This window comes from Dromiciops gliroides, chromosome 2, assembly GCF_019393635.1.
Source record: "Dromiciops gliroides isolate mDroGli1 chromosome 2, mDroGli1.pri, whole genome shotgun sequence".
Taxonomy (NCBI): domain Eukaryota; kingdom Metazoa; phylum Chordata; class Mammalia; order Microbiotheria; family Microbiotheriidae; genus Dromiciops; species Dromiciops gliroides.
This window is the reverse complement of record NC_057862.1, coordinates 395,465,465-395,489,403: the sequence shown is the minus strand read 5'-3', so window position 1 is coordinate 395,489,403 and position 23,939 is coordinate 395,465,465. Positions and strand designations below refer to the sequence as shown.

The following is a 23,939-nucleotide window of genomic DNA, read 5'->3' as shown; positions in this document are numbered from 1 at the left end:
CTCCATACGTGACTGGGCAGAATTGGGCTACTGCTTATAGCAACGGGGTGCTGGGGGGTAAAGAGAGGGACAACTTGTGTCAATAGAGATTGCATTGAGAGGGAAATCCCTGAGTAGGTCCTGGAACACAGGCCAGTGGGTCAGTGTGCATGCCCTGCTGAAGCATGGTGTAATGATTGGAATGATGCCACCTGCTGGAGACTTACTGCAGGAAAGCTCCACCATGAGGAGAAGGCCTTTGAGGGCAAGGCCATGCAGCTTTTCTTTGGTGTCAGGAAGTGATGTTTGCTTGTGGGAGGAAGAGGGGGTGAGGCTGGCTCTCTCACTCTCTTTCGTCAGGACTCTGGTGGAGAGGGGAGCGAGAAATGTGCTCTCCCTTTGATAGATAGAGGAATCTAGGCCTTTCTCTTTCTCTTCACCAAATTCTTATTCTCCTTAATAAATGCTTAAAAGACTAACTCTTGCTAAAGCTTATAATTTATTGGCGACCATTCATTAGATATTTTAGACAGTATAGCTAGAATTTTAGCCCCTTACAATGGAGATGGTGGGAGAGAGGAAGCCCTGAGTGAGCACTTAGGGATTAGTGCTTGTCCCTGTTAATTCGTAAGGTTCTTACCTTGTTGGGTTTCTTGATGTCTCATCCTGTAAAAACAGCTCTAATGGCTCTACCTCTGTGGCATAACTGCTCTCTGGGAGGTTTCTTGAGAGTTAGTAGAGACAAGAGAAAATGTCTTAATAGCCCATCTTGTCTGAAAGTGGCTATTCTGAAAAGCATCTGGGGGGCAGCTAGGTGGCGCAGTGGATAAAGCACCGGCCCTGGATTCAGGAGTACCTGAGTTCAAATCCAGCCTCAGACACTTGACATGTACTAGCTGTGTGACCCTGGGCAAGTCACTTAACCCCCATAGTCCCACAAAAAAAAAGAAAAGAAAAGAAAAGAAAAGAAAAGAAAAGAAAAGAAAAGAAAAGAAAAGAAAAGAAAAGAAAAGAAAAGAAAAGAAAAGAAAAGCATCTGGGAGCTCAGGGGGCTGCAAGTCCACTATGAGTTGGCAGTATGTTGTGCCAGAAAAGCTGAGACCAGCATCCAGAAGCAGGCAGGGGGAGTCCCAAGGTTATATCATGGCACTTTGTACATATATAACCTGTAGCAAGGTACTTTGTCCTTGTCAGTCCTCCCATGATGCACTGCATACAGCTCTGGGCACCTCAATTTAAGGACATTGATCACCTGGAGAATATCCAGAGAGGTGTATCAAGGGTGATGAAGGACCTGGACAAAAACAAACAACAACAAAATAACCAGGTGCAGCTAGGTGGCACAGTGGATAGACTGCTGGGCCTGAAGTCAGGCAGACCCACCTTCCTAAGTTCAAATCCAGTCTCAGACACTTACTAGCTGTGTAACCCTGGGCAAGTCACTTCACTCTCTTTGCCTCAGTTTTCTCATCTATAAATAAGCTGGAAAAGGAAATGGAAAACCACTTCAGGTCTCTGACAAGAAAAGCCCCAAAAGGGGTTACAAAGAGTCAGACATGGCTGAAATGACTGAACAACAACAAAAATAATGACTAGCATTTACATAGGGCTTACTATGTGCTAGGCACTGGGCTGAGTGCTTTACAAATTTTATCACATTTTGATCCTCATAACCCTGGGAGATACATATTATTATCTTCATTTTATGACTTAAATTTATAAAAGTTCAGAGGGAGGTTAGGGATAGTCAGGAAGGAGGAGAATACAAGATATGTTTCAAGTGCAGGGACTAGACCAAAGTACTTAGGAAAGGGCTGGGCACATACGAGATGCCCCAGTGAATGTGATCATGGTGTTGTTTTCATTTTTAATCCTAACTTTTAATTTCCTCCTGGGTGGTGGTAGCTGGAGAGCAAGCCTCCAGGAGAGTAGGCCTCAAGATCTCTCAATGGGTTAGGGTAGGGGTGGAGGGGCCACCTGACGGAGAGCATGGAGTTCCTTCAAGTTGGAAGGAATCTTTAAACAAGGAACACAAACCTCACTTGCTATTTCCTCATGTAAAGCTATGTACTTCTGTTATCTTTGTGTATGTCTTAACTCCATAATAACCATGAGCTCAGTGATGGCAGAAGCCAGGTCTTAAATACAATTTGTATCTCTCCAGAATCTACCACAATGCATTGCATAAAGAGATGCTTAACAAATGATCATTCAATGAACAACAGCCACAGCTATGTGGAAAGAGTAATAGAAGACTTTCTTTTGAATCCTGGCTTTGCTTTGTCCTGCGTGGTCTTAGGCAAGTGGATTAGCCTTTCTGGATCTGTTTCCTCTGTAGAATAGGGCAGTTGGGTTTGATAACTTCTAAGGTCCCTTCCAGATCTAAATCCTATGAATGAATGAACAAAGACTATAAAAATTGCAGGAGACCTTAGGGATTGTTTAATCCAACTCATCCTACTAATTGTTTATAGTATAAGAAACTTAGTGGCATATTAATTTTTACAGCAAGTTTATTTGACAAAGGCCTCATCTCTCAAATATATAGAGAATGGAGTCCAATTTATAAGAATATGATTCATCACCCAATTGATAAATGGTCAAAGGATATGAACACATAGGTTTCAGAAGAAATCAAAGCTATCTATCTACATCACTATTGATTAGAGAAATGCAAATGAAAACTGAGGTACCACCTCATACTCATCAGATTGACTAATATGACAGAAAAGGAGAATGAGAAATGTTGGAGGGGATGTGGAAAATCAGGGATACTAATGCATTGTTAGCGGAGTTGTGAACTAGTCGAACCATTTTGGAGAGCAATTTGGAACTATGCATACCCTTTGACCAAGAAATACTACTACTAGGTCTGTATTCCAAAGAGATTGAAGAAAAAGGAAAAGAACCTATATGTACAAAAATATTTATAGTGGCTCTTTTTGTGGTGGCAAAGAATTAGAAAGTGAGGAGATGCCTATCAATCAGGGAATAGCTGAACAAGTTGTGGCATATGATTGTAATGGAATATTATTGTGCTAAAAGAAACGATGAGCAGGTTAATTTCATAACAACCTGAGAAGACGAACTGATGCTGAGTGAAGTGAGCAGAACCAGGAGAACATTATATACAGTAACAGCAACAGCAACATTATATGATGATCATCTAAGAATGACTTAGCTCTTCTGATTAATACAATGACCCAAGACAATTCCAAAGGATTTCTGACCCTTCCAGACAAAGAACTAATGGAGTCTGAATGCAAATTGAAGCTTACTTTTAAAATTTTGTTTTTCTTGGGTTTTTTTGTCAATTTATTTTTCTTGTTGTTGTTGTTTCATCTGTTCTCTTTTGCAAAATGGCTGATTTTATGTATGTAATCTATATCAAATTGCTTGCCTTCTTAAGAAGGTGTGAGGGATGGGAGTGAGAGAATTTGGAACTCAAAATTAAAAAAAAAATGAATGTTAAAATGTTTTTACATATAATTGGGAAAATAAAATGAGAGAAAAAAAAAAAAAGAAAGTGGCAGGCTAACGAGTTGGACTGGAGCCCCAGGTCAGAGGGGTGCGGGCCAGGGAGAGGGAAACCCTGAATGGGTTTTACCCACATCATGTTACCAAAGCTGACACACACAAGCAAAGAAATTGCAGAAAAGTCTAGAGAGCAATAGTAATAGGCTTTTGTTCCCAGATTAGTGTGCAGTGGATGATCAGTGAGAAAAGGGAGGTACTTTGCTAGGTTGAAATCTTTTGGCTTCTCTCCCTTCTCCCCTATTTCAGAAGACAGGGTAGCTGCTTATTTCTAGGCAGTATGGGAAAAAAAAAAAAACTATGTGGGGGGGGGAGCTGGGACAGAAAGCTGACCAAAACCCCAGACTGGATTATTTAAAGATTTAGACAAAAAGGGAGAAAGTTTTTTATTTGTTTAGAGTTATTTTTTTATCAGAATTTTAACAATAAAAACTGAATTGAGACTTTTGAGAGTCAATTTATTTGACATTCAAGGCTCTTTACAATCAGGGCCCAACCTGTATTTCCTCATTAGGTTTACACTGTCTCTGTCTGAGCCCTGCAGTGTTGTGGCAGGAGATCTAGGCAGCTGTTATTAAATTCCTTTCATTCCATCTTCATGAAACAGGTAGGCAAAGAGATAAGGGCCTGAGGCCATTTCAGGAGTGGAGCATGTGGGCCACAGCTTGAACTAGAAGGAGGAATGGGGCAATCCGAGGCAGCACCAAATCTTAGAATTGCAAGAGACCTCAGAGATCACCGAGTCCACTTTACAGATTAGGAAACTGAAACCCAGAGAGATTTTTTTGTTTGTTGTTGTTGTTGTTGTTTTTGGTGAGGCAATTGGGGTTAAGTGACTTGCCCAGGGTCACACAGCTAGTAAGTGTTGTGTCTGGGGCTGGATTTGAATTCAGGTTCTCCTGACTCCAGGGCTAGTGCTCTATCCACTGCACCATCTAGCTGCCCCTACAGAAAGTTTTTGTAACAGGATTGTGGCCAGGCTGGGACTAGAACACTTGTCTCTTAAACACAAAGTTCTGTTATTGTTGAGATATGTTCAGTCATAGATGTGAGGGCTAGAAAGAAACTCACAATGTAGAACTTTAGAGAAGGAGAGAGTCTTAGAACAAAAAATGCCAGAGCTATTCAGGCCTATTTATATAGGACTAAAGTGTCAGAGCTGGATAGGACCTTAAGAAAAGTAAATCAGTCATTGCTTTCTGTCTTGCAGAGGGGGGAGGGAGAAAAATTTGGAACTCAAAATGTTATAAAAAACAAATGTTGAAAATTATCTTTACATGTAACTGGAAAATAATAAAATACTTTTATGATTAAAAAAAGAAAAGTAAATCAATCAACAAACATTTATTGAGCACTTATTATACACCAGATACAGAATCCAGAATGTTCTAAGGAGAGTTCAGAGTATACAATATCTGTGGGCTCTCTCAAAGGCTACTGTCCCAACCATGCTCTCCAATGCTCTGATTTGCTTTTTTCCCCTCACGGTCCTAGAGACTGTGGATCAGGAGAGGTAGCCTTGCTCCTTCTCCCCATGGCTACCCAACATATGCTACTATCACAGTCCAGTTTATCCCTTGAGGTTTATTCTGTCCAGATACTTGTTGAGATATAATGGCTTCCAGGTTGGTCTTCTTACATACTTGAAGAATTCATTACTTGATTCCGTCTCCCTCCATTTCAAACCTTGACCCTCATTCTTGGTGAATTCAATATACTTTTTAATATCCCCTTGAGTCCTCTAGCTTTCCAATTCATTAACTTCCAATTCATTAACTTCCAATTCATTAATTCCCATGACCTGCATCATTATCTTCCATAACTGTGTCACCTCCTTCAGATGTAAAACTCTGAAATTCCTCTTTCTGAATGAAACTTCCTCTCCTTTCTTCTCTTCTACAACTCATTCCCACTAAACCAATCTTCATCCTCTTCAGTGTTCTGTTTTTTTTTTTTTTTGTAGTGCAATGAGGGTTAAGTGACTTGCCCAAGGTCACACAGCTAGTAAGTGTCAAGTGTCTGAGGCTGGATTTGAACTCAGGTCCTCCTGAATCCAAGGCCAGTGCTTTATCCACTGTGCCACCTAGCCGCCCCCCTCTTCAGTGTTCTTGTAAGAATACCATATATCTTCTGCACTTGTAAGCTTGGGTGTTTCCCAGGGCTATGAACTGAACTCTTCTCTGTATGTTTGTCTCTTTTTTCTCTGTCTTTATCTCTTTCTGTACACACACACACACACACACACACACACACACACACACACACACACACACACACACACACACACGATTTCTGAATCAATATATTCAGCCCCAATCTCTCTTGATCTTTTCCCATGTAGAAAAAAAAAATGCTTTCTGAATGTCCTAATGGCATCTTAAATTCCACAAGTCAAAAAAAAGAGAGAGAAACTTTTGATCTTTCCCCCTAAATCTGCCTTTCTTCTAAACTTCCCTACTTCTGTCCAAGATACCATAATCCTCTTGTCTCCATACATTTGCATAAAACATCTCCCATTTCTGGAAGGCCCTCAATGATCCTTTTTCCCACTCTGCTCAGGTGCCACCTTCTCTGTGACACCGTCCCCATGCCCTACTCACTGCATGGGGCCATCTCTAGTCGTCCTCATATATACCTTGCCACTGGATCCAGAAGTCTCTGGAGGAGAGAGTCAGGCTGGTGACTTTGCATAGCCTTGCCTCACTTAAATCCAATTCACTGCAAATCATGACATCACCTCCCAATGTCATGAAAGGGACCTTACTTAGAACATAAAACAGAGAGTATTAGAAGCCCTTAGAATTCTCATATTAATCTTTATTTTTTCCACAGATTTATTTTCTAGTTTATATTATTTGGGAATGTCTTACCTTTCCAACTAGATGAGAGGTGGTGGCACAGTAGATAGAGTGCTGGGCCTGGAGTGAGGAAAACCTGAGTTCAAATCCAGCCTCATACACTTAATAGCTGTGTGACCTTGGGCAAGTCACTTAACCTTTATTTGCCAGAATTTGAGTCACTTAACCTTTGTTTCTTTGCCTTAGTTCCTTTATCTGTAAAAATGTGAATAATAACACCTACCTCCTAGAGTTGTGAGGATCAAATGAAATAATTGTAAAGTGCTTAGCAGTGTCTAGCACATAGTAGGTCCATATAAAAGTTGTTGATCAGTTCTTAGAAGCTATGCTTTCAGATTGTAGAAACTTAAAGGTAAGAATGGACCTTAGGGACCATCAAGTCCAATTTCTTATTTTATAGATGAGGAAACTGAGAAGGGAGGTGACCTGCCCAAGCATACAATAAGTTAGAGGCAGAACTTTACTAGATCAAATGAGGTAATATTTATAAAGCACTTAGCACAGTGCCTGACATATAATAGGTGCCTAATAAATGCTTATTCCCTCCCTTCCTTGCAGTCTAGGGCTCTTTCCTCCCCACCCAATGGCTCCAGTCTAGCCCTTGATCACATCCTGTACTGATGGGATTGTCTCTTCTTTCCGGCAGCCCCAGGGGAGCACAGGGGTAATCCCATTCTGCCAGTTTCTAAACGAAAGCAAAACGACCCCAAACCACAACATCATCCACTGTATACAGGACCTTGGCCAATGGTTCTCTGGGGACTTCTTTCCCAACTCCTTGGATCCTTAGGGAGGGAAGGTGAAGTCAGTCATGGGCCAGGAGTGACTGTAGTTCTGTCCCACACACATCTAGGCAGAAGGGTTCGGATGGACAGGCAGTATCTTGGTGGGAAGCCCTGAGTAAGGTCCAACTCTCCAGGATGTGAGAATGGATCAGAGGGGGCACAGCCCAGTACAATGGAGCAGGTGCTGGGTTTGAAGTCCCGGGTTTACATCTGAATCTTTTACTCCCCATGTGACCTCAGGCAAGTCACTTCATTTTTCTGGTCTTAGATTCCAACCCTGTACAATCAGATGGTTGGACCAGATGATCTCCCTCTGGCCCCATCTAGCTCTAAATTCTATTACCCTAAGACACATTGTCTGACTTGCTACCCCTTTCAGGTAGATTCAGAGCAATAAGCAGGTATAAGGCCAGTGGCTGGGACTAGTGAGACTGAAGCAAGGTCTGGAAGTCTATAGGAATGCATAGAATTACTAAGGAGCTCACATTTCTATTAGTTTGCTTTTTCCTCATAATAACCCTGTCAGGGAAATAAGTACTGTTATAGCCACTTTACAAATGAAGAAACTGAGGCCGAGGGAGAAGAAACTGACCATCAGTTATACAACTAGTGAGCGGCAGGGCTAGGTGTAAAAACTCATCTCCGGATTCTAGGTTGTGGGTTCTTCTACTGTGGGCTAGGGTCAAGAACAGGTCAGTCAGTTATGTGGAAATTTGTTTAGCATGATTGTACAAGTATAACCTATATCAGAATGCTTGCTGCCTTAGAGAGGGGGGAGGGGAGGGAGAAAAATCTGGAACTCAAAATATAAACATCAATGTAAAAAACTATCTTTACGTGTAATTGGGGGAAAATAAAATACTGTTAAGTAGAAAAAAGAACAGATAAGTCTATTCTGGGGTATGACTAAACAAAGTACTGACCTGGAGGGGGTGGGCCAGGAGACCTGGGTTTCAATCCCAGATATGTCATTGATTTCCTGTTACAAGAAATAGGTCATTTCCTCTTGGGAGGCTTCCGTTTCTACATCTGCAAAATGGGCTACTAAATGATCTCTAAGGTCCTACACTAGGCTTGGCTAAATGGACCTGAAAGTGCTGATTGATGATGAGTTGTTTTCCCTCTCCCCATCTCCACCTTTCCAGTTTTGCTACTAAAATCAAATCAATACTGCTACTGCTGCAGGAAAGGGTGTGTCAATCTACTTCCCTCACCATCCTGGTAACATTTCATACCCTTTTTGGGCCCTAAACCTTCTTAAGAAAATCTTCTATGTGTTGTCTTCCCCCTTAGAATGTAAGCTCATAGAGGGCAACTAGGTAGCACAGAGGTCCTGGATTTAGGAGGACCTGAGTTCAAATCCGACCTCAGATACTGGACACTTAATAGCTGTGTGACCCTGGGCAAGTCACTTAACCCTCATCCCCCCCCCCAAAAAAAAAAAGAATAAGCTTATTGAGGGCAGGGACTGAGTTTTTGTTTAAAAAAAAAAAGAAAAGCTGCTTAGAACAGTATGCTTAGCACATACTAAGGACAAGATTTTTTTTTCATTCATTCAAACCATCTCCCTAGTCTCTCGTAAACGATACCACCTTCCTCAGTTAAGTCCAGTTGTAGGACTAGAAACCTGTCATCTGTAACTTGCTCCAAAACAAATTCCCAAATCTTCAGGGTTCTTTTCATATCAAAGCCGCCCCCATCTTCGGGATTTTAATAGCCTTCTAATTAATCCCCCTCTTCCCTAGTCACACCCTTAAACCCATCCTTCGAGCACTGCCTTAGGGCGCCAGTGACTTCTCCATCAAGTTTTCCCCACAACCTCCCTCCAGCTATAAATTCTACCAGCCCTCCAAAAAGCCTCCACTTTGTTTACACCTCCCCAGTGCTTAGATTCGATGGTATTATAGTCATTCACCTTCCGGAAGGCACTTGGGTATTCTAGTACAGAAACCTTCACGAGGAAAGAGCTCAACAACTACAAGTTCTTATCCTCAATTTATCCTGCCTATATGTGGTTCGGACATAGTTATTTGCATGCTGTCTCCCCCACAAGACTGTGAACTCCTTGAGAGGAGGGGATGGCTTTTCTATTTCTTTGAATGTGTGTGTGTGTGTGTGTGTGTGTGTGTGTATTTCTCTGGCACCACGATCAATATGAACCAACAATATTTAAATATGATTCAGGCCACATTCAGAACATTTGCTCTTATATACAAAATTTTTAATGAAATACAACCTTAAATATGTAGTGTTTTTACATACATACAAAAGAAAAACTAGACAACACAGGTTTCTTTTAAATCGTTGTTATATTTAAGTTGAATAGTACCATTTCCAGTGAGTCAAGTTTTTATCACCCCTTCCAGAAAGTCCTTCTCTATCATTTCTTTCCTTCTTTCTTTTTTTTGGGCCTGGCTTGGCTGGAAAGCATTGTTATTCTCCATTTTAATGTCCTTATTAGGGAAGGAGTTTGGGTAGAGGACTTAGGGCACCCAATAGGGGCTTAATAAGTGCTTGTTAAGTAACTGTTGAATGGATTAACTACTTGCCACTCCTTTTAAGAGAAATACCAATGTGCATATATACCTGATTCGAAAAAGTTTTCCTCTCAAAAATAAAACTTACTTTTCACTTGTGCAGGGCCTTTGGTTTTTGAGTGGTCCCTTTAAAGGAAAAAAAATAGGTTCCTTAGGATCTGCCTGAGGGAAGGCACTGGGATCCCAGGAGTTCTTCATCCTTCCCCCTTCTTAAGTATGTATGTGATGCATGTGCTCATCAGCCTTCCCTTAGGAAGTATGAGCCACTGTGTGTGGTGGGAGGTGGGAGAAGAGATTCACATTATAAACCCCAGAGCAGGGGTGGAATATCTCGAAGGGCCAGAGCTTTAAGGGAATCAGCTAAAGGCCTTATGGATTTCACAAGTTGGGCCCTCAGAGACCATCTAATCTAACCAACATCCCCAAGTGGTCATCGCCTTTGCTTTGAAGATTTCCCATGATGGAGAACTCATCACCTCGTGAGGAAGTCCACTTTTAGACATTACATCCTAATTGTTACCAAGTTTTTTTTTCTAACTTAACCCGCTGTTTGCTTATCAGGCTAAGCAGGACAAGCCCCATCCTTACTCTTCTGCACAACAGCTATCAGATTCCAAGTCTTCTTCAGGATAAACATTTCTAGTTTAATTCTTTAACTTTGCAGCTCCCTCATCATTCTATTCAGCCTCTTCTGGAGCTGGTCCAGCTCACTGTAATCCTTAATTGGGTTTCCTAAAAGGAAGCACAGTTGTTGTCCCAGTGGCAAGTCTTTTTGGTCACATTAGCTCCTGAAGGACTTCTGAGGCAGGGCAGTCTTGATCCCCACCCTTTATCTGGCCTGCCTTCCCCTATCCTAGGCCTACCAAAATGGTCAGCTATCCCTGCAGATTACAGACAACTCCAATGAAATTTATCTTTTTGGCTAACTCACATTTCAAAGATTGAATCTTTTCTTCCCCCTTCCAACCACAACTGAGTTGTTTCCAGACCCAGCCTGTCCGTCATCTCTCTAAAGCATAGTAATGGGACCGTCAGGGACATCATAGGCTCTGTGGAGGTCTGGGGCTGAGGGTGAGCCATGGCATCTCCTAGACAGCTTCTCTCCCCAATCCCAATCTGGGGAGGGTGATAAGAAATGTGATTTCACTCTTTAGCATTCATTCCCTCCTGCTGGTTCACCACTAAGACTGAATATAGTTTCAGCTCCCAAGCCTGGCAGTTGAGACTTCTGAATTCTGACCCCAGCCTAGATCCCCTGCCTCCCTTTCTACCGCTTCCCTGCATGCAGACCGAGATGGGTTTGAAGCCAGGCTTTGCATTTATACCATTTTGGAATGTGAACCTTGGTTCAGATTTTGGCTGTGCTGGTTAATATTGGTGGAAGCATGGAATTTAACTTCTCTGGGCCCATTTGCTCATTCTCAGATGTGTGCAAGTGTTTGTGGGGGTGGAGTTTACATTAGATGGCGTCTAAGGTACTTTCCAGCTCTTATTATAATTCCTCAAAAATCTTGTATCCTCTTATCACCTGAAACTCCTCCCTCCTCCCATTGTTTGAGTACTAAAATATCACCTATTCTTCAAGGCCCAAATGTCACCGTGCCCAAGTTTTCCCAGTTCCTGCAGTTCAGAACAAGAGACCTGTCCAAAGACAAAAAGGGAGTAAGGTCCAGAATGGATTATAGCAGAGGTGTCACACAACTCTGATATTCTACAGTGCTTTGAGATCCCTCTTCAGAGTTGTTGGGAGGAAACCATTTTTTTAAAACCCTGGAATTCCATCTATAAATCTGAGTAATTTTTAAGTTTCTTACAACTCTGAACCGTTTGTGTTCCAACGTCCCTGCTGACTTTTAATATTCTTAGTTAACATATATAATTACAAAGTCAGGGGTTCTGAGTTCAAAATCCAGCCCTCCCTGTATGGACCTTTTCACTTTACTTGGGCCTATGGTACCTGAGAGGGCCTTTACAATTCAAAAGACTGTACTATGTCCTCAGTTTATTTCTGGGATTGAAAAGTTAACTATAGGGGCAGCTAGGTGGCACAATGGATAGAGCACCAGCCCTGGATAGAGCACCAGCCCTGGATTCAGGAGGACCCAAGTTCAAATCCAACCTCAGACACTTAACACTAACTAGCTGTGTGACCCTGGGCAAAGTCACTGTGATGAAATAATGGTATTTAGCAGATACTCAAAAGACCCACCTGGAGATTAATCTATACTGATTGAATCAAGTGAGAGTGATTGACTGCTGATTAAGCCTACTTCAAGTTAATTGGATTGTAATCACACCTGGCTATCCCTTAAGAAGGTATTGTTCTCAGAAGCTAGACTTTGAACTTAACTTGAGAACACCTTCAAAGCCAATGGATTTGGATGACGCCAACCAATCAGCTTGAAGCAGTGTTTAAGGACAGCCTCTGTTCCAGACCTAGAAAAAGCTTCCACAATCAGCTTGCTGGAGAGTTCCTGATTAAAGCAGGCTCGTGGAGGACTTCAGGAAGAACCCAACCAGGATGGAACTCTAGGCTAGGTAGGACTTCTTTTTCTTAACTTTCTGAACTCCATGTTAATACCTGTGTGCTTTAATAAATGTTTATTGCCCAAAGACTGGTGCTGAAGCTTCTAATTTAAGGTGATCACACAATATAGATTTTAAACATCACATCACTTAACCCCAAATACCTCACCAAAAAGAGTCCACCTTTTTTTTTTTTGTGGTGAGGAAAGGATCCCTCTGTCAAATCCACCTTACACCTGTAAAAGCCCTTGAAACTTAGGCCTCCCAAATGTTGAGTTCTGGTGGAAGTCTTAGGACAGGGGCTGACAACCTCCTACAAATCAGGTTTTAAGTTGCTAATCCCTGGCTCAGAGATCCAGCTCTTTGTAGAAGAGCTGAGATATGAGTACTTAGGGCTTCTTTAAGATGATAAGACTACCCAATGACCTCACAGGGTGGTTGTATCTGTTAGGTACTTGCTGGGTTCACCAGCCTACCTCTAATCACAAAACATGCATAAGTTGCAGAACCCACTCAAATCATGGACGACTTCTTCAACCCCATCAAATAGCTTTATTCACACAAACGTCTCTTAATTTACAAAGTGTCTGCCATTCATACACATCAGGGGATCCACAGTGTTCGAGGAACTTAAATACAAGGTTTCAATCCAACCCAAGTAAACTGAGTACAAAAAATATTCATATAAAGTTGTTCACACGTAGGTCCTAGATTACCAGCTTCTGTGCAAAAAAAAAAAAGAAAAAGAAAACCCAGAAAAATAGATTTATTAACTAGTACTTTAAACTAACTTTGAGCCTGGGTTTAAGCCTTTCCCTCACACCTGCTAGCCTCTGTGTCCTGTCCACTGTGGTGAAGGAAGGAGCCATTAGCTTCTATCTAACTAGTAGCTCTTGAGAAAAGAAGTCTTGAGGGCTGAAGATGACTTTTTTCCTCTCGCTCTCCCCTAACTACCTGGTCACTTGCCTTTTCCATTTTCTACATGAAGCTCACCCCCTTGGCGACCCCCCCCCCACATTGTGGTTTGGGAAAGGGGTGCTGGGGGGTTCAAAGTGCTGTGAAACCACCAGGCCCTGAGCTGCCCAAGGGCAACTTTCCAGGGGTGGGAGAGGCTACTTCTCCCCTGACGGGGCTCTAAGTGTTTGAGTGGAATTGTTTGGGGGGTGGGGAGCTGAGGAGTGGGGAGGGAAAAAAAAAAAAACACAAAAAACCAAATCGATTCATCAGGTAAAACCCAGGACAAGGGTGGGCTATTCTGGAGCCAAAATTCTAAGGGAATCAGCTAAAGCCTTAATGATATCATGCTGAAACCAATGGCACCAAGATCTACCAGGTTAATGGATGGGGGCTTGCCAGCAAGAACTTTATTGCTTTTGATGTCTGTGCACATGAAGACTAAGCTAACGTTATTCTTCTGAGTACGTGGAAAGCTTGTTCTACCTTCATGCTTGGGACCAGGCTATGGAGCTGTTAGGTGAAATCATACATCACAGCCAATGCTTTCACCAACTCCCCAGGCACGGCAAGATCCGAGGCAGTATCATTAATTCAGTGCTGTGGCTTCTAAGGGCCAGCAATCCGATCCATCCATCATTTATCAGGTGCCCAAATTCTGGGGTTTTCAGGGCTCCCATTTGCAAGATGGGTGAATTTCATTAACATAAGGAAGTGTGAGAAAGGAAGGACATAATCAGGGGTCCGATCTTGGTCCAGAGGCCTGGAAAGGGGAAGCTGGGCAAGCAATGGCGAGTGACCCCAGCCAGCCTGGATGCATGGATCTGGGGGTGTGTATAAATTTGGCCAATGGCAGGCAAGGCACATTCCCCAGGCCAGGCTGGTGAGCTGAGTTGGCAGTGTGCAGTAAGAGGCCCACAAAACAAATCAGCAGTATTCCCTGCTCCCTCAGCCTGGGGATTTGCTCGCCTGGAGGAGGGGCAAGAAGTGGTGTTTGTGCCTTTTTTCTGGTACCAGGCAGGCTTCAACCCAGACTAGATCCTGCCTACTGAGACTTCAAAAGTAAAACAAAACAGAATTGAGGAAGAGAATCCATAGGGACAGTTACTTTCCTCCTGTCACTTAAAAAAAAAACCAACAAAAAACAACTTATTGCTCCAAGCACTCTGGTTCAAGGAGACATCTGATATGTTAAAGAGCTGAAAATTCCAAGAGGAGGAGGGAGAGGAGAGACACAAAATAGGCAGGAAGACATGGGAAGGGGACTATTGGCTTGTTAGTCCTAGCACCTCTGGGTTTTGAAAACAGGAGGGTAAAAGAGAGGGACAGGAATACAACACCCCTCCCCAGGGCTAACCACTGGTTGATCACAAAGGATACTAGGTGTTCAATAAGGATTTGAACTCCTTGTGCTTGGAAAGTCCCAACCCATTGCCCCTGAAGTTTGGCCCCTCCCCACTGTAAACAGGACATTTCTAAAGTAAACAATTTCATAGACTCACTCCTAGACCCCCTGGAAATCATATTCCTTTGAGGAGAGACTTTGCAAAGTCAGCTCTGGGCATGAGGCAGGGTATGGTGGAGAGGAAGACACTTGCTCTATCTATGGGGCTGGGAGAGAGGGCCTAACAAAATGGGGCTTGGCCATCAGGTTGTCAAGAGCCAGAGCTTGTCTCCAATGCCCCAAAGTGGGTAACTGAGTCTATTTTGAACCAGGTTGATGATTTCTACCAAAGGGTGCCATGTGAACCTGGTGTGATGACTCCTGAATACCAGCCTGCACCACTGGGCTCATCCCACATTCCTGTGCCTTAACACCCTCCCAATTCCCGTCACCAGAGGGGACGTGCCCCAGGTAAGGAATCTTAGCCAGCAGTGCTATCAGCAAAGAGAACGATGGGGAGGAGGCAAAGACAGGACAACAGTGTGGCCTGCCTGCAAAGTTCTAAGAATCCAAATCCAAATGGAGGCCCCTGTCCTTGCTCCTCTAAGGGCAACCAATATCCTCAGAGAGGTGTGGGAAGAGATGAGGTGGGTCACAGGGCAAAAGCCTGGTCTTCCCACTAACAGTTCCTTAAGCCCAGGATAGGAGCCTTCCCTAGACAGTTCAGAGAACCAAGAACACCACACTAGAAAAGACTGCTCCTGCAAGGGGCCCAGAGGAATCAAGTGTCCACAGACACTGCTAGGAAGGAGATGAGGAAGAGAGAAATGGGAGATGAGGACCAGACAGGGGAGCTCGAAGAGAGAGGAAGACAAAAGTGTGACATGCTTTGTGAGGCTGGACGTTTCTAGTATAAGGCACTGTGGTCTGTGTCCCTGTGATTCTCTGGCCTTCAGAGAAACAGATTGAGCCTGGAAGGCTTATCTGCTTTCCACAGGGAAGATGCAGGCTTGGGCCTTTAGATGGACTGCTCTTTCTGAATCTCTAGTCTACAAAGAGTGAAAGCCACTCTACAGACTCCTAGGAAGGTAATGAAATGTTACCAGTTTGCCAAAAGAGATTTTGCGGGGGAAGAGAGAAGGGTTACACAAGGCTTTACATCTTGGTCTAGGATGAAATTGGCAGTGCCAAATCATTAGAATTGAACAATGCCACTGTTGGGCACAGGACCCTGGCATGGGGATGAAAGGAACAGAGAAGAATAAGAAGAGTAATGTGGAAGGGGCACAGTAAAGAGAATGAACATCATTAACTGCTTCAAAAGCTACCTCATTGTGCCATGCTACAAACTGCTCACCAACCCCTAAAGCAGGCCCCTAACCATCTTGTCTTTCTGGTTACCGGTGGAGAAGAGCAGAGAGAACATTTAGCCTGGTACCTTCTTGATGTGGTTTCTAGATAGAGCCTTGGGATACAGTGGGAGACAAGAGGAAGGCAGGCACTTGGAACTGACTGGATGGCTCGGCCAGGGTCAAAGAAGTCCTGGCCGATCCATGTTTGGATCAGAGCCTACAGGGTGAGGCTAGCTTCTGATGCTAGGAGGCCAGGGAGTGAAGAACTCAAACTCTTGGCTGTAGGTGTCTACCAAACGCCAGATACAACCACCTTTGTCACATGCAGACTAGAATGTCTGAGATGTGGAACTTTGTGACCTCCTGGAAGGATGTGGGGATTGATTCTGAGAGCCAGTAAAAGGTGAGAAGAGGTCTAGATCAGGAGAGGTGGATGATCTACAAGAACCTTGAAATCAGAACTGGGGAGGAGAAGAGATTGAGAGGTTTAAAAGAAGAAAAAAAAATCACCCCAAACTCTAACCTACCTTTGAATAAAACAAATTAGTCCTTGAACCCTCATTAGGGATTCCCGTGCAAGGGTTGAGGGAAGATGGAGGTGCAGAGAAGGGGGAATTTGTGGCACTGAAACATGGGACTGTTTTCCACCATTCACTAATGAATGAGGAGACAAGTCTGCCCCATGGGAAACAAGTGTTGGGGGCAGAGAAGCAAGCCTTCACCTTAATTAGGATTTCTCCCAGATCATACTTTCAAGAGCAGTGTGTATCCATACTGATCTAAAAAGCTGTAGAGAGAAAGAGCGACACCTACAACAAATGAGTTGCCTTATGGAAGGCCAAGGGGCCTGGACCCAGGCTACCGAATAATGCTGACTGAAGCTAACTGTCCACAACAGGTGAAGAGCAGATCTCAGTATGTGAAGGCTAGAGGAATGCCAGCAGGAAACTGGGAAAACAGACTATTTTGGAATTGTACAGGTATAGAACAAAAGGTCCCGAGTAAGGTGTGCTGGCTAGTGGGAACCTGCCAAACCAAAGGAGATGGATAAAGAGTAAAAATGTCTTTTCCTTGTCTCTGTCGATCTTCCCTGGCTTCAGGCATAAGGAAGGAAAAGACTTTTCCCTTTACCCTGTCACCCTTTCCACTCTGGCTATAACTGGGGACTGAGATAGAGAGGAACAACAAGGATGTACATTCAAAAAACCTGACCTTAAGCACTTGATCTTACTGAGAGAAAAATGACAAATGCAAGGGGAAATTACCCTAGAGGGACAACAATTACATTGGGTGGGGAGAAAGAGTGTGAGAGAGTGAGGGTGACAGTGTGTGTAGAGACACACAAAGAGAAGTCAAGAATCTGTCGAGTTTGAAGGTAATGAGCTTGATGACATGAAAAGTTAGATTCTAGACTGCTAAACGGGCTTCTCTAGTTAAACAGGGCCTTTCCTTCTGTAGAGAGTATCTACATTCCTATGGAAAACACCCCCAACTTTGAGACAGGGTCCCTAGTGGGGGCTTCACTTTATGCCACCATCTACAGGGAACAAGGGATAGGAAGATGTGTGGGGGGATGCCTGGGGTTTCCATGTACCCAGCCAAGGCAGTGATGGGTTGGGCAAGAGCAGCTAGAGAGGCCTCAACTTCTCTGTCCGCACTGTCCTATGATAATGCTGCTGGCAGACCCTTTACAACTAGGCCAGTTCTAGAAAGGACCCTACCTCTTCTTCTGGTTCTAGAAGGGGCACCAGGTAGACCAAGCCCAGAACACTGCCACATGGCTACCTTCCTAGCAAAGATTTGGCACCACTGGCTTCTTTCCTGGATTCCCTTAGCAGAAGAAACACATGCATTAAGGATGGGCACAGGAAAATCCTTTTATAAGCCCCTTTTAGCTCCACTCAGTCTGGAGAGAGGATGCTCACAAAAGAGTGAAGGACTGAGAGTAAAAGTGATAGAGACAGAGATAGACAAACAGAGAGTATACAAAACATCCAACAGTGGAGAATCCAATTCTTGGCCATGGCCAGAGGTTTGGATTCCTGGAAACCAAAAATACTATGAGACTGGGGGCACCCTCCCCCAAACCCTGCACTGGGCCCTCCCATATTTTTCCAGGTCTGACCTAGTGCATTTGTTGCCTCTTGTCTCTCTTACCCTCTGCCATGGGACAAGTTAGTGCTGGCTACTTAGCCATCACTTAGGACTGAAGTCATGTGGGGCCTCTTTTCCCTCCCTAATTATCCAAAAGGATCATCCTCAGGCCAGAACAGTTCCTGGCTGATCTAGGGAAAAGATTTAAGAGGAAGGGCCCCTGCTCCTCACCTAGCAGAAACCCTTAGGAAAAGTCCTTTTGACCTTGAATGAGTTTGATGGTGAAAAGCTGGACAAAGGGGTCTTTCTCAATGAGCTGTTGTTTGAAAAAGCAGGAATGAGACACAGAAGGGGAAAAGGAGAAAAAAGGAAAGAAGACGAACAAAAATTATTTCCCCCACCTCATCTGGAAAAAATAAAAAGTACACATGTGCTGTGTCCATATTGAATTGGCTTTAAACAAACTGGTGCCTGTCCATCGGAATAGCTTCTGCTCTTCTGAAGTCTCAAATTGGCTTCCCAAAAAAAGGTAAAGAAAAATTGAAAGGAAGGGGGAAAAAAAAAATCAAACACACAGAAAAAACCACAACCACCCCCCAAACAAAAGCTTCACATAGCCGGAGATCCAGCTGTCCGGAGAGCGCCCATCATCCACCCAGCCACTTCTTGATCCTCTGCTTCCCTCTATGCACATACTGAAGAGATTGTGGGTCCCTGCGAAGTCAACCTGGAAGACACCAATGAAGGAGAAACCGAGTTAAGTAGGTTCGGATTCATTCTCCACGATGGCTGATGACAACTTGAAGAATTTACAGAGGCAACATGCAGCAATGGAAAGACTACTGGGCTTGAAGAATCAGAAGACCTGGGCTGGAATCCTATTTCTAAGCCATTTACAACCTTAGGAAATTCACTGGATTTGGAAAGGACCTTAGAGATCATCTCAACACCCCTTTAATTGTGTAGATGAGAAGACTGAGGCCCAAAGAAGGGGAGTAGCTTCAGCCTCTCTGAGGCAAAATCTTGGAAATTATGATTTCTGGTACAACTTCAACATAGGTATTGTAAAAATCAAATGAGATAATATGTAACAAAATCATAATAATAGCAAATACTTCTATCCTATAATGCTTTCAGTTTTAGAAAGCATTTTATATATAAGAATAAAGATATTGTTATAGCTCTTCATATATGTGGGAGAAGGCAAAGGTCAGAAGGAGCAATCCAATGGAACTTATTGAATGCCTATGTGCATAACACCACATCAGACAGAGTTGGAAAATATCTTTTTTTTTTTCAATAGATCAAGTGTTGTAGGATGATCATTAGATCATCAGAGCTACAGATACCATCTAATTCAAAAATAAGGCCCAGAGAAGGGAGGGGACCTGTTTTAAGATTACACAGGCAGCAGAGTGGAAATCAGGGCTTCTGGCATATATACTCTCCACTATACTAGACTGAGTGACAAGAGCTGAAACTTAGGGTCCAGGGCTGCTTCTTCCCATCCATAGACTCTCTGTATCATATCCTACTGATTCCCGAGGGGGAAGATTTTTAATATGGAACGGCAATTTGTGATCAAATGATCAGTGGGTTGGCTAGAGGTTGGGCTACTTGGTAGTGAGTATCCTTTTAAGAGAGAGTCTGGGCAGAGGGAGGCTGTATGGAAGATTGTGGAAGAATATGTGGGAAGGGTTTCTACTGTTGGCTAATGGCTGCCTTTATTTCAACTCATTCATTCAACAAGATCAACTGTTTCTATTATCTTCTGGTAATAAACATAAATAACGCAGTAAGCCTAAGGAAATGAGTTTGGCAAGGTGGTCTCTGCATGTTAGATAGCAGAAGGCTGGCAAACATCTGCAGCATCATGCAAACCTATTCTGCTGTTAACTCCACGTGACATGCCTGGGAGAGCTCTCATCAGTGCTTGGGATCAGCTGGGGAAACATGTGCTTGAGCAAGGGACGTGCTGAAACAGAGGCAGAAAGCTCACAGAAGATTGATCTTGAGGTTGGGATTTGCAGAATGGTCTCTAGGGCGATGCAGTGGGCATCCAAGTCTGGGGATGGAGAGGTGTATAAAGATTGGGTATGTATGTGAGGGGAAGGGAGGGGAAAAGAGAGAATATGGCATTTTTAGATGAAGTGAAAAACCCGTCTAAGCTTAACTTAGCTCTCTACTTTCAAAGATGTTCACAGAAGCCCCAGCCTCCATCACAAGGATGATCTCCTCAACACCCTCACAAATGGCCATTCATTCCCAGCTTAAACACATCTTTCTAGTGATGAGTTCACTACCTCCTGTGATAGCCGATTTTCTTTCCTTAGAATTCATACTTAGCCCAATCCTCCCCTTCCTCTGGGCCACATTCCTTTATACCTGAACTCCCACAGATCACATCAGCTATTAAGAAATAAAGGCTTGGGCAAAATTGTATGTGAAATGGTTAATACCTTTAGGTTTCTAGGATCCAAAAAGCTGGAGGCACCAGAGTGGGTCTTCCCCCCACCCACCTCCATCAACACTTACTAATTACCAGTTGACTGGATCTTTGCTTCCACAATTTGGCTTTGCAGAACATTCTTTTAGGATTTCAGTTTTTTTCAGAGATCTCTCAGATCACCTCGCCCAAGTCCCGCTGAAGCAGAAATGCCCCTTTGCAATTAGCCCTGACCAGCTGTCATTACCTTGGCTTCTGCTTGAAACCCTCCAGGGAGCAGGAACTAGCTGCCTGAAACCAGGGCATATCTCATTCCTGAATAGTCCTAATTGGAAGATTTTCCTGAAATCCTTTTCTCTTCTTTTAAACTTCTACTCTTTAATCATCTATGCTCTTCCTTCTCTATGAGCTCAAGACAGAAGTCTTGTCTTCTAAATCTCCTGCAGGCAGTTCTTTCTCTCTTACCATCACCTGACTATTCAAATTCTAACTTCAACATAATAACTCTGATTTTTAAAAAAACTGGACACAAGAAAAAATAAACTGGTCATAAGGAGAACATCCCCAATCACTGAAGATTACTAGAGCTCCTCGGGGCACTGAGAGGTTAAGTGATTTGCTCTGGATCACACAGCTCTGACTAGAGGGCCAGTTCTTTAATTGAGGTATGACTTGAATTATACTAATTGGATTTGGTGGTGGTGGGTTCTGGCCTGAGAAAAACAAAGGTGGAGCAACTTACTTAAGTCAAGGTTTAGTCTACTTGTGAAAACTCACTCATTTAAAACCATGTGAGGCAGCTAATGGTAAAATCCTTGAGGCCTGGGCCAAGGTCTAGTTTTGACATTTAACAGCCAGCTGACCTCAACTAATTTTAAGAATCCAAGTCAAAGACAACTGCACACACAGCACTGGGTGCAGCCTCACTGGGGCCTCACCCCCAACAACCCAGGAGATGAGGAACCTCTGGGTTAGAAAGGTGAAGTGGTCACAAAAGTATTGAGAGGGGAATATGAAATTCACAATATTAGTAGTAAAAGCAGGATGAAAACTCAAATCATGGACATTTAGGGCTGAAAGGGGAGCTGGAAATAAGCAGCCAAAATCACAAGGACAGTTTGCATTAGGAGCCAGAAGATCTTTGATTTTCTGACCCTTGGTCTGCCTGTTCTGAGCTTCCTGCTGTACTGTCCTGCAACTTCTCAGACCTGCTTGACATGCCATTCCCATTGTGTGCCCCCTTCCCCACTGCTATTCATTTCCTACTTGTTGAGATCCTGAGCAAGAGCAGAAAGGTGAAATTCAATAACCTCTACTCCTAAGAACCATATATTCTTGTACAATTAACAAAATTCCTAGGGAAAGTCTTTTCCCACAATTCAATGTTCTTAACTGGACCATCTCTTTTCGAAGATGGTCTTTGGGTCCTTCCAAATGGGATGATAGGTATATTATTTAAGCAGCATCCTGGAACAAGATATTAGAGGGGAATATGAAGGGCATGGTCTATAGGGTGCCCAAGTGGCATCAAGCAGCCTTGTTTGCTTCTGAAAGAGCACAGATGCCGTGGGAGCAGGGAGGTCAGGCTCACTTCTCTGTGCTGACTCTGGTCTTGTGGCCCCTGCTTTCCACTTGAAAGAAGTTAAGACATTTAACTAAGAATGGTGGGCAAATCTTCTGGTCTCTTCCCTCACCTGGTTCAGCAGTTAGCTTTAGAGTGTGATGCACGTGGGTTCGATCAGTCACACAAAGTTCACTTAGAATCAATCATAGTTGGAGCTGACATTTTTCACTATGCTACATGGGTTCCCTCTCATTAAGTCCTTAATACAACCCCATGAGGCCACCAGGGGCAGCTGGGTGGTGCAGTGGATAGAGTGCAGGCCTGAAGCCAGGAAGACTTCTTTTCCTTAGTTCAAACTCAGTCACCAGCTGTGTGACCCTGGGCAAGTCACTTAACCCTGGTTACCTCAGTTTCCTCAAGTGTAAAATGAGCTGGAGAAGGAAATGGCAGACCACTATAGTGTCTTTGCCAAAAAAACCCCAAAAAGGGGTGACAAAGAATTGAACATGATGGAAACAACTGAACAACAACATGAGGCCATCAGAAGTACAGCCTTCATTTTACCCCTTAGGAAACTGAAGCCCTGAGAAGTTCAGTGATTTGATCCAAACTACAGAGCTAGCCAAGAGGTGGGGATGAGGCTTGAACCCAGGTCATCAGACCCCCAAACACAGCAATCTTCCTGTCACACCACAGCTCCTTCCCTAAATGCTCAGAACATTGGGGATGACAGGGTCTAAAAGAAGCCCCAGCTCAAACCAGTTTCAGACAGGGAAATTTAGGCCTAGAGAGAGTGAAAGGGTCCAAGTAGCCATATCAGGGACCAGGTTGGTGTCCCAAGGCCTGCTGATGATGTGGGGTTGGGTATGTTCAGGAGAAGGTACAAATACTGTGATCAATTTGGATGGGTGTCTGAGCTCAATATGAGTCACTCCCTTCCATGCCTTCTCATCCTGTGAGCCTCTTGCTTAGGAACTCAGGCAAATTTCCCTTACAGGGGGCCTATCCGATCTGTCCTGGGACTGTCTCTGGATCTTCTCAGGTTACTGATAGGGACCCACTCTAACCTCTCAGGAATATGAGGAGAACTAAGACCATAAAGTACTCTGGGGCCTTTACATGAGACAGTAACTCACATCTCTACCATGTTGCATAGTTTCCAGAATGCTCTTCTCACACCATCCTTCTGAGGTAAGGAATAAAATGATTTTTATCTTACAGGAAACAGCCTCAGAGAGGCTGAAAAATGGCTCACCTGCATCATGCAGCTACTGAGTAGCAGGACCGGCGTCCAGGCATTGAGTGCTCTTTGCATCATGCCACATTGAGTGTGGCCAAGCCTGAAAAGGCATTTGGCATCTGGCATGATAGTTGGTCTGGACCAGTGGTTCTCAAACTCCTTTGGCTCACAGAAGAGTACAGTTCTTTCCTGTGGGGATCTGTGGCACTCTGAGGAGTTGGGAGACAGATTCACACACAGGGTTCCTGGCACACCTGGTGAAAACATGGCACCCCCTTTTAAGAAGCACTTCCCCTAAAGGGAAGTATTTAATCTGAAGGGCCTCGAGGCACTATGGCACAGCAGAAAAAAAAAAACAACACTGGATTTTGGACTCATAAGATCTGAGTTCAAATCCCAGCTCCACTACTTACTACTTGTGTGATCTTGAGGGCAAAGTTATTTCACCCATCCATAAAAGGTTAAAACTAGATGACTTCTGAGGTCCTTTTCAGCTCCCAATCTATGATCCTAGACTGCCAGTAGTAATGCAGGAAAATCTCAGCATGGATGGAATTCCAAGCAAAATTCTGGGCTTATAGTACTTAATATTTGAGAAGTGATTGAGGTACATGGTCAAAGGAACCCACCAAAGCCTTTACTTACTGGCCTTTGACATCCCCTCAAGCTATCACTTTTTAACTCCT

The 23,939-nt window shown here is 43.6% G+C and overlaps 1 protein-coding gene across 2 annotated transcripts in view; it reads right to left on the bottom strand.

Moving 5' to 3' along the window:
• Nucleotides 1–9,446: 9,446 nt before the first annotated feature.
• The window catches only part of STK35 (serine/threonine kinase 35), a 55,465-nt gene continuing 40,972 nt past the window's right edge, over nt 9,447–23,939 (bottom strand). The window contains exon 4 of one of the 2 annotated variants that reach the window (XM_043983891.1): nt 9,447–11,334. The gene's annotated coding sequence lies outside the window, so the exon portion shown is untranslated. Of the gene's footprint in view, nt 11,335–12,748; nt 18,731–23,939 lie in introns of those variants that run through there. The other variant, XM_043983889.1, reaches the window with a different exon arrangement.